The sequence below is a fragment of the Alligator sinensis genome, unplaced genomic scaffold, assembly GCF_000455745.1.
Source record: "Alligator sinensis unplaced genomic scaffold, ASM45574v1 scaffold889_1, whole genome shotgun sequence".
NCBI lineage: Eukaryota > Metazoa > Chordata > Crocodylia > Alligatoridae > Alligator > Alligator sinensis.
In genome coordinates, this window is record NW_005842361.1 from 236,304 (window position 1) to 252,778 (window position 16,475).

At 45.0% G+C, this 16,475-nt stretch overlaps 1 protein-coding gene across 1 annotated transcript in view; it reads left to right on the top strand.

Annotated features, from left to right (window-relative positions):
• Nucleotides 1–16,475, top strand: part of LAMA2 (laminin subunit alpha 2) — a 559,328-nt gene that overhangs the window by 173,266 nt on the left and 369,587 nt on the right. The window lies entirely within an intron of this gene.

A 16,475-nucleotide genomic window follows, 5' to 3' on the forward strand; every position in this document is an offset into this window, starting at 1 on the left:
ACTTTGTCGTCATTTTTGCCATTTATGCAAAACAGAACAGTGATTAATAATATGAATCATAACAGTTTCTGGGGTAATATGTTATACATGATTTAAACTTTACTTGCAAAGTACATACTGTACAGAACAATTTCTCCATTCGGAGGTACAGGGCAGAATGGATTAAATTAACTATTTTGCCCTTTTCTCTAATTTCTGGGTATCTATAGCCTACAATTAGCTGAAAAGAACAGTATTACTGATGGCTTATCTGTGTGTAAATCTCTGCCAGTATCGCCATATAATAATCCAAAGGTTTATCTTCATACCTGAGAGAGTATTTTCATATAACTAGTTGAAACTCAACTTACTGTTTTAGGGTTACTGAGTGTTCATAAGGGAAATGGCATATTTAAATCTCTGCAGTTACTTAGGTTACTTATTTTGAGGCTGACAACCACTTTATTCCAGAGCTTGGTTTCATTAAAGCAGAGAGGCAAGTATACTGGTGCCTTATTTGGGGTTTTTCCCCACAGTCTTATACCCAGGAGGTTGGAATTTAAAGTTTCTAAATAATTTTGCTAATGGAATAGATATTCAGTTTATTAGCATATAATAGACTGAATAAAATTATTGATCACTTTGTGGCAGTGCACTGTGTGTGCCTGCCACTTTAAGGGCCTGGAGCTGGCAGCCTCCAGGTGCCTGATTAGGGCAGCCATTTTAGAGACAGGGGCTGCATATATAAGCAGGGCAGTTTGGGTGCTGGAAGCTAGGCAGCAACATTGCCTGGCCGAAGGGCTGCTGTGAATGAGCCAGAGGTAAGGGGGAGCTGAAAGGGGATGGTTAGGAGACTCCTGGTCCTGGGCATGACCTGAAACTGCACCCTGCCGGGAGTGGGTGGCCTGGTGAGGCTCTCAGTGGCGCGGGAGTCCCCAGGAAATGCCAGGCCAGTTATCATCCCGGTGAAAGGCGGGTTGGGGTGCCTTAACCCCTTGCCCCCACCACCGGGTGGGTAACCCCATGTGTAGTTTGAGGGGCCCAGGGGGCCAGTGTTGTGAGAGGCCCAGAGGGTGGACCCTGAGAGAGAGTGAGGGGTTAGAGACCTGGCCCGAAGGAGATAGTACCCTTGACTGGCCCATGCTAGGGCCAGGACCAGAGAGGGTCAAAAGGGCCAGGGACCCACCATGAGGGACGCCCAAGAGCCAGGGGCCTGGGGTCCTGACTGGCCTGGAGGTGGGCCAGGGCCAGTTAGCCGAAGGTCCCAGGGGGGACCACACCCGAGAGGGGAAAATGGCTTCAGGGGGGCTAGTAGCCCGGATGAAGGTGGAGAGGCCGCCTGATCAGGAGGGATCATAGAGGGGTCCTGTTTGAATGATTCTGGGGCCCAGCGTGGGGGCCGGAGGAGATGAACATCAAGGTGCCATCTGCGAGGCTTGGGCTGTGGTATTAGGGGAGGTCGGAGCTGCAGAATGCCCCCTGGCATCGGGGCATTACAATGGGTAGCCTCCCGCTTAATTGACATTATCTTAATTGAACTAATTATCATCAAAGGCATGGTGGGCGAGACAAGCGGGTGGTTGCCCACCAGACAGGGGGCGGGCCGTGGAGATTGGCCCCGAGGAGGCCCCCTGTCACACACTTTACAAACTAAATACTAAAACTTAGAACACTTTATTATTTACTTTTGTAATCTAATTATGACCTGTTTTTATGTATTAGTTTTATAAGGCTTCCAAGTTTGCTAGTGTAGAAGATAATGTAAAATAGTACATGTTTTCTTGTGTGCCTTGTTTTATTAATTACAGTATCTACTCAATTACAAGATGAAATGCCCCCATTTATGGGGGGGGAAAAAACCCTCACCTTACAATCAAACATGAGGCAGCAGGGCTGGGGGCAGACTGCTTCTGCTGTGACTTCAACTGTTGCCTGCCTTCCCACTGCCTCTGCATGCCCCTCCAATCCTCCCCTGCATCCTCCAGTCTCCCGTGTGCTGCTTCTCCCTTTCTCTCCCACTCTGAAAAACTCTTTCTTACCTCTGCTCCCCACCAGCAGGTTCCATGTCTGCTGCAGCCTGGGGCACAGAGCATGGTTTCAGGCTGGCCTCATAGCAGTGGCATGGGGGGAGAGGGGGAAAGATAGCTGGGGACCTGAGGCTGCAGGTGGCAGAAGTGGTGTGGAGCAGGGAACAGGGAAAGGGGTATCAGGGCAGCCTGAGGTTGCGGGGGGCAGGACAATGTGCATTAAATAGGGCCTGCCTCTCTCCTGCCTGCCTCACCACCTCTACACTGTCTGTCCCCTACCACCTTCCTCCACCTTCCCCATTACTGCCTCCCACCTGCCCTACCACATTCCTCCTTACTGCTTCTCCCACTGTTTGACCCCCCCACCACCTGCCCCATTGCTAACCCCCTCATTACCTTTCCTAGAACCTGCAGTAGTGGAGAGGGGAACCAATTTATGATGATCCTCTAATAATTAGATGCCATACATGGAAAATTATAAAAAAAATTATAAATTTTCCATATGTAGAGTCTAATTATGGGGGTCATCTTACATTCAGATAAAGACACTAGTAAAGTCCATGAAGAATTAACCATTAGCAGAGTGCTAATAGTGAAGTAGTTTGGCTGTTAGGCTTGTTGATGAGAAGAACTGAAAGAAATGAGAGAAGAAAAATTGTTAGGGCTTGGGACCTGATGACATGAGGAGAGGGAACAGTTGATATTCTTCAGTGCCGTGATAGAGATCTTGGGGCAGCAGTTTAGAGAGGGCGCTGCAGGGCAGGCAATGCACAGCTGCAACTGGGTTAGTAGAGAGACCAGCTAATGAGATTAATTAAAAGGCACCTGCAAGTAACCCTGGGGAGTCACCTGACTGGAAGAGGACAGGGCCCTGTGGGGTTGATATAAGGCAGGGTCAGACCCTGGGCAGGCAGTTTGATCATGGAGGTTGAAGGGGAAGAACTCTTCAGGGCTAGGGACAGACATTCAAAAAGCCTGAGCCTGAATTGATTCAATCTTCCCAGATTAGTCTAACCTGGTTAGGCTGAATCAGTTTATATCTGCACAGACTTCCCAGAAGTGTAGGCACATGCCTGCACTGGCTCAGGCTAGAAGTGAGGGATGCTATAGCAGCCCTTCCTTCGCTTTCACAGTGCTGAGCTGAGGGAAGCATGGCCAGGTCTCGGCAGGACGGTCTGATTAGGGGGCGGTTCCCCCCTACTTTTGACCATCCAGCAGAGAATTGATAACACAGTGTTGATCACCCCTAACTCAGTGTTTTTCACCCCATTAACAAAACAACACGGGGACATTACCAGCTATTTGTTGATTCTGCCTCTGTCCCAGCTGCCACAGCACAGACTGTAGCCAGCATGTGGTCTACTAGCTAATGCTGAGAGGTGTCTGTGTAAGTCGGGGGGGGGGAACAGGGGGAAGCCAGGCAGACGCCTGCAGTCTCTGCCAAACTGCAGGCAGGGAGCAGAGGGGAGGGGTCAGCCTTGCTGTGGAGCAGAGAGCCCCACCCATCCCAGAGAGCATGCTGGGATGCTGGGGGACTCTGGTTTATCTTAAACCAGCAAGGGGTCTGGGACAGACATTGCGTAAACCAGTTTGAGCCAAATCAGTTACATCTGATACTACATTCAACCAGGTTATTTCAAACCAGTTTCAGCCATTTTCAAACTGGTTTATGTGCATTGAACATCTGCTTTGTTACAGGTTTAAACCAGTTTCTGATTACTTAAACTGGTTTGTGTGTAATGTTTGTCCCTAGACCAGAGATGCCGGTGACTTAGCAGTAAATTATGGCTGTGTTAGGCCCTGAGACAGCTAGGAAAGCTGAGGACTGGCAACTGATTAAGACCCAGGCTTGGGTAGAAGTTTTGTTACAGTCAGAAGGGCTTGTGTTTAGGTTTCAGTTTGGCTAGGTGCCTGGAAGGGACCAGGAGGGTCTGGTGCCTAGGGGACTAAAGACTGAGGGAAGACATGGTGGTTTGAGATTCCCACAGCACCTGCAAAGCAGGGCCAGGCACAGGCATGGGTGAACCAGGTAGCTGCCCAGGGCCTGGACAGAAAGGGAGCCCCAAAATGGTCTTTTTTTTTTTCTCTATTGTTCTGTTATTGTTATTATTATCATTATCACTGGTGAAGGGAGGCCTGATACTAAAAGTTCACCTGGGGCTGCCAGGATTCTAGGTATGGTGTTTAGCGGGGGGAGCAGTCCCATAGTGCCTGAGAGGGGCATTCTGCAGTGCCTGTGAGGGGCACACTGAGCATGCCCAGAGGGGTGATCCCATATTGTATAGCGAGGTTCAGCAACCCAAGAGAGAGCGGAGATAAGATCTTGGAACAGATGGGCTTAGGCCTGGGGCACAGACAGACAGAGTGAGTCCAGGGAGGCTCAGCAGCCCAAGAGAGGGCAGAAATAAGGCCTTGGAAGGCAGACAAGAATCTGGGACTGCCAAAGCTCAGTCCAGTCAATGGACTGTAGCTAGAGGCCTCAGCAGTAGCAAAAAGGGTGGAGGCTGAGAAGGTCAAAGTCTGACACTGGAACAGGAGCAGGCTTGCTCAGGCAACCTTTCTCCTTTCCAAATAATAACATTATTATTAATGTTATTAATAATAATAACATTATTATAACGAAAATCCCCATCGGCATCCATGGGGTTGACCTGGGGAGCGAAGAAGCCCATCGGCATGCATGGGGTTGAGCTGGGGAGGGAAAAAGCCCATTGGAATGCATGGGGTTGACCTGGGGACCGAAAAAGTCCATTGGAGTAAAAGCGGGGGGGGTGACCTGGGGAGCGAAAAGCCCCATCCGCATGCATGGGGTTGACCTGGGGACCGAAAAAAGCCCATTGGCATGCATGGGGTTGACCTGGGGACCGAAAAAAGCCCATTGGCATGCATGGGGTTGACCTGGGGACCGAAAAAAGCCCATTGGCATGCATGGGGTTGACCTGGGGACCGAAAAAAGCCCATTGGCATGCATGGGGTTGACCTGGGGACCGAAAAAAGCCCATTGGCATGCATGGGGTTGACCTGGGGACCGAAAAAAGCCCATTGGCATGCATGGGGTTGACCTGGGGACCGAAAAAAGCCCATTGGCATGCATGGGGTTGACCTGGGGACCGAAAAAAGCCCATTGGCATGCATGGGGTTGACCTGGGGACCGAAAAAGCCCATTGGAGTAAAAGCAGGGGGGGGGTGAACGGGGGAGCGAAAAGCCCCGTCGTTATGGATGGGGTTGACCTGGGGATCCGGTCAGCGGGTCCAAGTCAGCGGGTCCGGATGCTCTCCACCCCAGGGTGCTGAGGGAGCTGGCTGGGGTTATTGCAGGGCCCCTGGCACGGATCTACGAGCGATCGTGGTGCTTGGGCCAGGTGCCAGACGATTGGAAGGTAGCTAATGTGGTCCCCATCTTCAAAAAAGGGAAAAGGGAGGACCTGGGCAATTATAGGCCCGTCAGTCTTACCTCAATCCTGGGGAAGCTCTTTGAGAAGATCATCAAGGAGCACATTTGTGATGGGCCGGCATCCGAGATGATGCTCAGGGGCAATCAGCATGGATTTATTAGGGGGAGATCATGTCAGACCAACCTGATTGCCTTTTATGATCAGGTCACAAAGGCCATGGATGCAGGTGTCGCGGTGGATGTAGTCTTTCTGGACTTCAGCAAGGCCTTTGACACCGTCTCTCACCCCATCCTAATTAATAAACTAGGCGACTGTGGCATAGACGCCTACACGGTCAGATGGATTGCAGATTGGCTGAAGGGTCGCACTCAGAGGGTGGTGGTGGATGGATCATACTCGACTTGGGGGGAGGTGGGTAGTGGAGTCCCTCAGGGCTCGGTCCTGGGCCCTGCGCTGTTCAATGTCTTCATCAGCGATCTTGATGTTGGGGTGGAGAGCAACCTGTTTAAATTCGCTGATGACACCAAAATTTGGGGGGAGGTGAGCACGCTAGCAGGGAGAGAGAGATTGCAGAAGGATCTGGATAGGTTACAGGGGTGGGCAGACAGGAACAGGATGCGTTTCAATACGGACAAGTGCAGGGTGCTGCACTTGGGTAGTAGGAACCAGCAGCACACTTATAAGATGGGGAGCTCCCTACTTGAGAGCACGGAGGCGGAAAGGGATCTTGGTGTCATTATTGACTCCAAGATGAACATGGGCCGACAATGCGAGGTCATGGTTGGCAGGGCTAACCGGACCTTGTCGTGCATCCACAGGTGCATCTCGAGTAGAGCCAGGGAGGTGATCCTCCCCCTCTATGCGACGCTGGTCAGGCCGCAGCTGGAGTATTGTGTCCAGTTCTGTGCGCCCCATTTCAGGAGGGATGTGGACAACATGGAGAGGGTCCAGAGGAGGGCCACCCGCATGATCCGGGGACAACAGGGCAGACCCTACAGTGAGAGACTGCGGGACTTGAACCTATTCAGCCTCCACAAGAGAAGGCTGAGGGGGGACCTGGTGACCGTCTATAAACTCACTAGGGGGAACCAGAAGGGTTTGGGGGAGACGCTGTTTCCCCTAGCCCCCGCTGGCATAACAAGGAGTAATGGGCACAAGTTGATGGAGAGGAGGTACAGATTGGACATCCGAAAAAACTACTTCACAGTTAGGGCGGCTAGGAGCTGGAACCAACTTCCAAGGGAGGTGGTGCTGGCCCCTACCCTGGGGATCTTTAAGAAGAGGCTGGATACTTACCTGGCTGGACTCATTTGAGTCCCGTTTTTGTTTTTAGGGTGAGTGGTTTTGTTTGTGTTTTTGGGTTGTTCTCCCGCCCTGGCGGGGGGTCGGGCTAGAAGATCTATTAGGTCCCTTCCAACCCTAAAACTATGAAACTATGAAACTATAAGAGCATCTTCACAGGCAGGTTCACTAAGCTAGTGAGGAGGGCTTTAAACTAAGTTTGCCAGGGGATGGAGACCAAAGCCCTGAGATTAGTGGGGAAGTAGGAGACCTGGAGGAAGAGCAAGCAGGTGTGGCGGGTGACTAAGGGAGGTGAGGGCCTGTAGAGCTAGAGCTGGGGTAGGAATTGCATGGCCACCAGGGGGCATCATGGCCACCCCTGGAACTTGAACTTGTTACAAGTGCCAAGTAAGAAGGGAGGGAAAAGGAGAGTGACACAATATGTGAAGGGAGGAAAAGGGATAGCTCTTACATATTAATAGTGGATTCTTATTGGGGGCTGGGGGCGTTAAAGTATAGAACTTCAAATACCCATTAAGGATTTGACAACATTGTATCAAAATTAGTTTTTATAGCCACTCTGTTTAAGTACTACATTTATTTTTAACAGCAATTAGTGAAGGAAGTCAGGACAAAGATAGAATTGTTTCCACGAGTATAATTTTTAATTTACCATATTCTAAATTAGTTTTCCATTCATTTCATACTTGTTAAAAAGGATCTGTTCTGCTTGTTCCTATGTCAGTTCCTATAAAAAGAACTCCAAGTATGATAAGGCCTGGATTTCAGGGGGAAGAAATTCAATGTTATTCATGCTCTACAGCAGAGAGTCACCTTTATTCTGTGTGGGTTTTGTTTGTTTGTTTAACAAAAAAACTCATGATAAATTATTTGAAAGGCAATGAATGCTTCCCATTCAAAATCATCCCATCTGGATTTCCAACAGTGCAATTCAAGTGTACGTTCCAGTTGCAATGACGCAGGATTTGGCACTTTTGCTAGTACTAGGGCTCTATTGGTTGACTTGTGATTGTACTGGCTCTTCCACTTGTGGGACTGCAGTACAAAAACAAACCCAAAAGAAAACTGCTACTTTAATTTCCTCCTGATCAAATATTCGTTAGAATTATAGCTCCAAACAAGACTGATTGATGTAATGCAGTGCACATCAGCATGGTTTATGTACCAACAATCTTCAGTAGCAGATGTATTTGTTTACTGTTTTTAACTCTCTTGTTTTTGTACAATCCTCAACCCCTTGCCCTTCACCGAGAATAAACTCCAATCCTCACATTCTCCCGCTGTTACATCAGCAGCTGTATTTGGCAGCCCCTCAAAACTACTTACAGCTGGTCAAGTTCCTGTAGATTTTGTTTTCACTGCTTACTGTCGTATGCTGGCTCTGAATTATCTATGATCCCATGGTGCTCTCCACCAAATTTATAGATCTTGTGCTAAGAGGGCATTTGTAGAACTGGTGATAAGTTAATAGGACTGAATTTGGGGTAAACAAGTGAAATCCAGTTTTAAAATCTGAAGTTAGCAAAAGGGGTTTCTTAACATTTTTAGGACTCCCTTTCGTTAAATTTAATAAATCAATACTTTTTATGTCCTTCAATAAAACTTGTAACTTTTCTGGGTTTGTGGAGTTACTTCCTTAGAATGACTTGTAATTTAAAAAAAAAAAAAAAGAGGGTTCCTGTCCAAAAAAATCCTCCTGAACTAATGAAAGCTATTCCTATTGGAGAAAATGTGCCATCTAAATAAAATAAGCTTTAATAGGCAGTGAAATTTTCATTTTTAAGTGAATTTAGTGCTTGTGAAACATTCCAAATTGACAGCCTAAGAGACTGCAGTACTTGTTTCACAAAGCAGGAAGCTTCATAAGAGCTGTGTGTTTCAACACTTATTGAAATAAACTTTTTTCAGGAGTAATACATTGTAGCATCGTTTTCAGACACCTATGCATATTATTAATGCAGCCTTAATGCTCACTCCATTTTGTAAACTGGACATATGCCATCTCTTCATTTATCTTGGGCCTTAATAGCCTGATCCCCAGTGACTTCAGTGAAATTTGGACAAGGTGCCAAGTGATAACTTCCAATAACTAGCAGCCTGTGCTAGTTGTCAATGTGGAAGACAAAGATTTCAGAGTCCATTATTAGTCTCCTCAATCATTTACCTCTTCAAACAAAACGAAGTGAAACAAAACATAAAAGGGCACTTAAAAAATGAAAGGATTTAGTATTTTGAGAAAATTGTCTCCTGAAAGAACCAGTCTATTGGCTTTTTTCAAGGTATTTAGCAAATTCTGATGTTTTTAAATATTGAATACAATACAACTCTTTTTTTAAGAATTTAAAAAAATCTGCTGAACTATATGGATACATACAAGTGCATTCTGAAAAGCTAAGAATACAAAAGCAGGCAGGGCTATGTAAGGGATATAGTACATCCATATCTTGTATCTATTTGACCATGATCCCATATGAGTTTGATATGCATAACAATTGCTGAAATCTCAGTCTGGTATATTTTCTCCTAGCTTCATCAGAAACAAAAGGAAATAAAAACTTAAAATGACAAAAATACTTTCAGGAGACTTGAATTCCTTATTATACCATAATTTATTAATAAACATTGCTTTGACAATGAACAATCTGTTTAAATATTTTACGGAAGACTGTCTTTGACAAATTATTTTTTATCTTAAAATGACAAATGGAAGAATTACAATAATGTAGAAAAGAATGGCTAGGGGAAGCAATTTAAGTTTCAAGTGCAATTGGAACCAGGAAGGTGACAAAAGCAAGCATAGTAGAGAGAGTAACTCCTATTTAGCCTAAGCTGTAGGGTATAGTTGTCAATGACACAATAGTATTTGCTAAACAGTTCATTAAGCTGACATTTGCCTGTATTCTTTGGGGGAATGAGTTATTTGAGGTAGAGTTTGACATGCACAGCCCTTGACACTTTACTGCAAGTTTAAAGCCTTGCAATCCAAGCAGCTCAGATATTCATTAACAGCATAGAATAGGAGCTGGCTTTTGGTTTAGTAAACCATTAATTTATTGAAATAGTTGAACAATTATTAGAAATACTGCAGGCTCTGCTGAAATGCTATACTTCACATACACAGGAATTCATTAACATAACATAGAAATGGGAAGTAGTCTTTGGTTTAGTAATCTACTAATTTAAGATAAGACAGTAAGATAGACATTTAGTAGAAATATTGAAAACTCTGCTTCATATACACACAGCAAAGAATTCTAGCTATCTTCTTTAGAAATGTTGTGGCATATGCTGTGAGAAATCTAGTTAGATGCTGAATTGTTACATGTGCTTCCACTCTGTTTTTTCTGTTTTGAAAACTCTATTGATGTCTGAAATTATGAGCTAGGCTCCTAATGCTGTTTTTAAGAAACACCCATAGAGTTTTTTGTCTTTAGGGTCCACAAGCTAAATACTAAGGGATTTATTTATCAATAGTAATGTTAAAGGTGTTTAAAATGAATTTGTAACTCAGGTGTGCCCTATTATCAATCCGATGGGATGGGTAGGCAGGAGGGGGTGCTGTGAGAGGGATGCTGGAATTTCGGGTGGTTCACTCTTTCCTCTATAGAGTTAGCCCAGGCCGAAAGTACTTAATTATATATAATTTGAGTTACCAACATTTATATATAAACTCTTTAAGATAGGTACAATTACAGATATAGATACAAATAGACATATAAAGGTCTGTTAGCAAGAGGAAGTCTGCTCTAGGGAGGGCATTTGGGTAAGTACCTGTGCCTCAGGCCCAGAAAAGGGGTGGATCCCAGGACAGCCAATCCAGCAAGTTTATACCACAAGTGGGTTAGCTAATAAAGACATCCTTACAGAGCCCATTATGCAGAATTAATACACCCAACTATTTATAACACCAGCAATAACAATAGATACCAAATAGGAAACATAACTATACCAGATATTAGATGCACCCTATCTGGGTTCCAACCACTTGGTCTCTCAAATGGGATAGGGTCTCTCCCCCCAAGTCCACAGAATGCCCCCCACCCCCAGTGTATATTTGGGGTCTCCTCCCCTGCAACCCTGGAAAGTGGAGGGTGTGTGGGGCCTTTCCCCCTGTCCTCTGCCCCCAGGGTCCCTTGCCTGGGGGTGCCTCCCCTGCAGGACCCAGGTTCCCAGTAACTCACAGTCCTTCCTCTGGGGGCTGTCTATTAGACCTTGGGGTCCCCACACCATCTCAGGCCTCCTGGAGCTGTTGGCCTCAAGTTGAGGGTCCTTCCCTCTGGGCCCTGTGCCTCATGTTGGGCACCCAGGGAGCTCCTATGGGACCCAAGCCTTCATTGGCTTTGGTTTCCCAGCCTCATGCCATGGGTCTTTCCCCTTCCCGGGCCCTGCTTTGGGCACCGAGACTCTTTTAGTTTAATGCTGAGCTACACTTCGGGGCTCTGGTTATCTGGCCTAGAGCCGGGGCTAACTTTAGCAGCCTCAAGCTGCTCCCAGAGCTGACTCTCCGTGTGCTGATCCACACACCGCCTCACCCAGCCACTTGCTGGGTTCGCAGGCTCAAGTCACCTCGAGTGCCTCCCAGAGCCTGAATACTGTGGGCCAGTCCGCACGCTGTCGAGGCTCAGGTAGGGTCCCGATGATGATCTTTTCTAGAGCTCCTCTCTCTTTGCCATCCCTCGCCATGTCTGCCCAGCATGCTGAGCACACTGGGCTTTTATTTACACCAGAGGCCCTGCCCCTGAAGTCTGCCGGACCTGCAAAGCACAGTCTTCAATCAGGTCCAGGGGCTCCTCGCTCCGCCCCCACCTCTGAGCAGGGGTGGGCCAAGCCCCTCCCAGCTGTTACGTGATTGGTGGAAATGTTCCATCAATCCTAAGTGTCCCTCTCCAAGCCAGGCTTGCCAGACAAAAGCAGCATGCCCACCACAAATTGTGTACATTGGGTTTATTTCACCATTCTATTATTAAGGGATGCAGCAGATATTTCTGCTAGCAGAAATAATTAGACAAAATAGTGGATTAAGCTAGATATCATGTAGTTGAACTAAAATATTAGTATAGAACTAACTGCCATGCTGTTTACTGCCCATATGCATTTGCTTAATCCTGTTGCATAGTTTGTAGGAATATTTCATAGCCTGTCTTTCTCTTTAAGTAATAGTAAAATAGCAATTTGTCTCCTACTTCCCACTGCACAAGAATTAATTGTTAAATGGCACATCTTATGCTTGAGAGTAAAAGCTTCCTGCAGGGACCAGAAAGGAATTTCCCCCTTCATCACACCATTGACTAAGTCGGTTAAAAGAGCATCCATACCTTCTATGGAAATATTTCAAATTTTGGCAGCCACTGTTTCAGACTTACTTTACACAGAATACCAGGCATGGAACATAAAATAAGCTGGTGAGTACCTGAAAATAACAGATACTTTTCTGTTAAATAGCTAAAGGTTATCTTGAACTGTGGGTGCTCTCTTGATGCAACTTAGTGATAAATTCCACTTAGTAAACTTCATCTTTTATAAAAGGATTATAGCTTTCAGTAGAATACCAGTTTTTTTAACAATCAGGATATAGAGACATGCACCAGTGGAAAGCATCTTAGCCAGTTATGCACTTTATTTGAAAGGAAAATGAACATAAAAGCTTCAAGCAACATAGCTAAACAGCTGGGTTTTTTATATCACCGCAACAGCTTGGGACTGAGTGCACTCAGTTGATTGCCTGGCAAAGCAACTTATTTCAAATACCATAGCTGTGAGTAGAAGAAATTCTGTTTTGTTGAATTCTTAGAGTGCTTGTGCTCACACTCATGCTTGCATTCGCTTGCTTGCTTTTTTGCACACTCTCTCTCCTTTTGGTGTAGTGGGGAAGAGAATATATATACATATTACAATTTTCAAAATGTTTTATTACTTGAAACTGAAGTAGGTTGAAATAATCCAGTAATTGTTACTTTATTCCTGTGTCAAGCTAAGCATGTTCATGATTGCATTACACAAAACAAAAGAAAATAACCCTTTGAAAACGCAGAAAACTGAGAACCTCAAGTGAGACTCTTCTTTTTTCCAAGCAAAAGACCCAATTGAAACGAAGACCACTGAATTCTGTATTTAATCAAACATGACAGGTAGCTGCAAGAGATCTTAAACTACAAACTATCTGGAAGAAATAATAGCCAGAATCATTTGAGTGCAGCCTTAGATTTGAACATATAGCTGTTAATGTATTTACAGGTTGAGCAGGTATCTTTCTTTTGACTACTACCTAACTCAGAAAAGAGTCCCATTGAGATGAGTAGACTATTTGACAGAAAAGGGATTTGAAATTAAGGGAAAGTTTAGAATCTGAATGATTAGAAGGTAGAATTATTTCACTATTGTTTGGTTATATTAAGGAGAATATTCACCTTCCTTAGAAATACTTCAGGTTCTAGCCATTGCCGTAAGTAGAATTACTGGGCTTGAAATGCAAATGAATTTGATCCAGAATAAGTTAGTGAGTCCTAAGGATGAGATGGTTCCCTCACAGGGGTTTTACTTGATCTCTACTGTAACTTCCAAATGGAACACTGATTAAGGGTACATGCGCACATTCTCTGTACCTGCTCTAGGATCATGTGGCTTGCTTTAAGCTGCACAATCATGCATCAGGCACAATGCATGCACATGTTCACCAGTGCCAGGAGCCATTCCACTAGGAGCCATTATTGCTAGGTAACAATTCCTGAGTTATTTCAAACCAGATCAGTTTCAAGCAATAAAATATTTTAAAAATATATAAATTGCACATAATCTAAGTAAGTGAGGGTGGTGGGATTTGCAGGGTTTGGTGGGCTCAGAGAGGGTCTGTGAGGAAGTCAGTGGGTCCAGATGTGGGGAGGCTGGAGAGCTAAAAATAGCCTGGTTAGGGTAGGGGTGGGTAGGAAAAGCATAGCTGTAGGACTGGGGAAAGGGGCTGGTGTTTCCCAGCCTTGGGGATGCACTCCAAATATGTATAGACATTCAGTAGATTAGTCTAACCGGTTTCTGATCCAGGTTAGATCAGGCCAGCCATTTTTAGCTTTATCGAACCTCCCTAAATATATGTACAGTTGGTCTCTCGTGACCTGACCCCAGTTAGGTTGATCTGAATGTAATGTCTGCATGTACCCTAAGGTGCTAACTTTGGGATTTAGGAGACAGATTCAATTCTCAGCTCTTGTACGGAGTCCTTTAGGTCCTTCGGCAAGTTATGTTGTCTCTCTGCAGCCCAGAGCTCTGTCTGAAAATAGGAATAATAGTTATGGCCTACACTACCTGGGATAAAAAAATACATTAAGGATTGTGAGGTGCTTTGGCCTCCACTTTAGTGGAGGCTATTAACATACATAAAACTAGACTGATTAGGGAAGTTCCAAGTTTTGGAGCAGGGTCCATATCTTCCTCATCTGAATAGCGTCCACCATGCTTAGCATGTTTAACAAGTACAAGAGTTTGAGGGGAAGAAAGACCTTTTTTTGTCTTTTAAAGCACTAAGATCTCATGAAAGTGTAAAACTGAAATATTTCAAGCATTAAACTTCTGATGAAACTGTGCGGGCCGGGAGCGACCCGAGCCCTCTTTCGCGCTGCACGCGGACTGTGGCCAGCAGCCCGGGCACGCTGGGGCGGAGAGGGAAGGTCTTCGAGCTGGAATTAGGCACGGACGCATAGCAGTAGTTTTAAAAGATTGTTTACTTACACCGAGATGGCAGTGGTGTAAGCTGGAAAGCTTGCTTAAGTTGCGGTTACAGAGAGAAAAGAAAACAAAACTCGAACCTGCAGGGCACGAGGGTACGTCGCATATGGTTCCGGCGACGGGAAGATGAAAAATATGAAGGTACGTCGCAAAGGGTTTCGGCGACGGGGAAAATAGACCTGCAGGACTCAAACCCAGGTAGAAGAGCTCTGGAGTCGTCCGGCAAGGACTCACACGAAGTTTGCTAGGCTCCGTGGGTCCGTCTGCTACACGAAGTTTGCTAGGCTCCGTGGGTCCGGTTCGTAGCGTGCGGGAGGGATACGTCTAGGAATCTATCGGCGACGGGGAGAGGCTAGAGGCTGATCAGACCTCCGTTGCCTGCTTGAAATGCGCTGGGTCTGCAAGGATCCGCATCACTTAGAGATCTTCACACAGCGTGAAGTCTCCTCCTCCCTTGTTCGTGGAGTCCTCCAACTTGGGCGGAAACCACTCAAGCCTCTTATACAGCTAGCAAGCCAATCACTAGCCGCCACGTGTGAATAATTTAGAACTGGCCAATAATGGGACCCGAATTAGCATACAAATGGTGGGAACTCTTTGCAACGAGCATCTCTGTGCTGCAACAAAGAAATGCACCCTGCAAAGAAAGCTTCAAATTGGCGGGAAATTCTCCCTTGCACCGGGGTTCTCTTTTGCAGCAGAAAACTCCACCGTGCAAGGAAGCTGCAATTTAGCGGGGACAATTTAGCAGTGCCGAAGCGCACACAAACAAAAATCACACCTTTTGGGTTGTGACAGAAACTTTTTTAAAAATGTAATTAAAACTGCAACCATTTTTTCCTGATTAATGACAGATGCTTCATATATACTCTGACTTCATTTTTGTTCTCTCTCAAGGAGTAGAAACATCTTAGTTGGTCACTATTAATGTAAATTCTAAAATGTCTCTTTGAGGAAATTAAGGATTTCATAACAGATGCTGAAAAGGAAGAGAAATGAATTTACATAAATAAAAAATCCCCTGTAGATAGGGTTTGATAATACACTCCGTATTTAATCTCCTCAACTGATGCATCATTTTGGTGTGCTATTTTTAATAGGCACCTCATTTCATCCAGAGAGAGCTGCATCTCAGTGGTTCTGTGAAGTGATTCCTGTATAATTTTAAAAACAGATTATAGCACACTTAGAAGGCCACCTGAATAGAAGATGCAATATAGCAAAAGTAATTATATTGTTGTTAATCTTGAAGAAGAGAGGCTGCTGGCAGGTAGACACATGAAATCTTTTTAAGTATAGTTTTATTCTGAATAAAACTCACTCTATACAGCTATCACTATTGGGGTTCCAAGTTTGTGTTACAGTGACTTCCAGATTAAATTTGTTCATATTAGAAACAAAAAGATACTATTGAAAATTGCCAGTGATCATGATTCAGAGGCATGTCACCTTTGACCTTCCCCACTGTCTCTTTCAGGTATTCTTGCCAAGTGAAGGTCTCTACCTGAACTGTTTCCAGAATGTCCATATTTTATCTCAGTTTAAAATAGCTCACCAGACTACAACATCCTCTCTTCCCACTGTATTGCCACAATTCTAGTTTGAACACTGTCAGAGAGTCCTTTGAAGTCCCTCACAGTTTCTCTGGTGTCAGGGTTTTGGTGACCAGGAATCTTTCCTTACATTTCTCTGAAGAAAGAGTTCTAACACTGTTAAATGGTAGCCTCTTTTTTTTTTTTCTGAATGACAGTCTCAATTGTCTTTAGCATCTGTAAAGCATTTCCCTCTGGGAGTGTATGATTCAAGTAGTTGATTAAAGTGACTCAAAAACAACTTTTTCAAAACAAACCTTGTTTTATTTTCCTAAAGGTTGATAATGATCAAAGGGAAAGATTCAAACAACAGCAGACCATGTGAATCTGGTCTCACCTAACTTTATCTTTTTCTTAAGAGTTTAATAGTTTTCATTTAGCTCAGTAATCTACCTTGGTTGGCAGAACAAACTGTACCCCTGAAATCTTCATTTTTCTTAGTCTTGCATGTGGTGTCTCTTTCC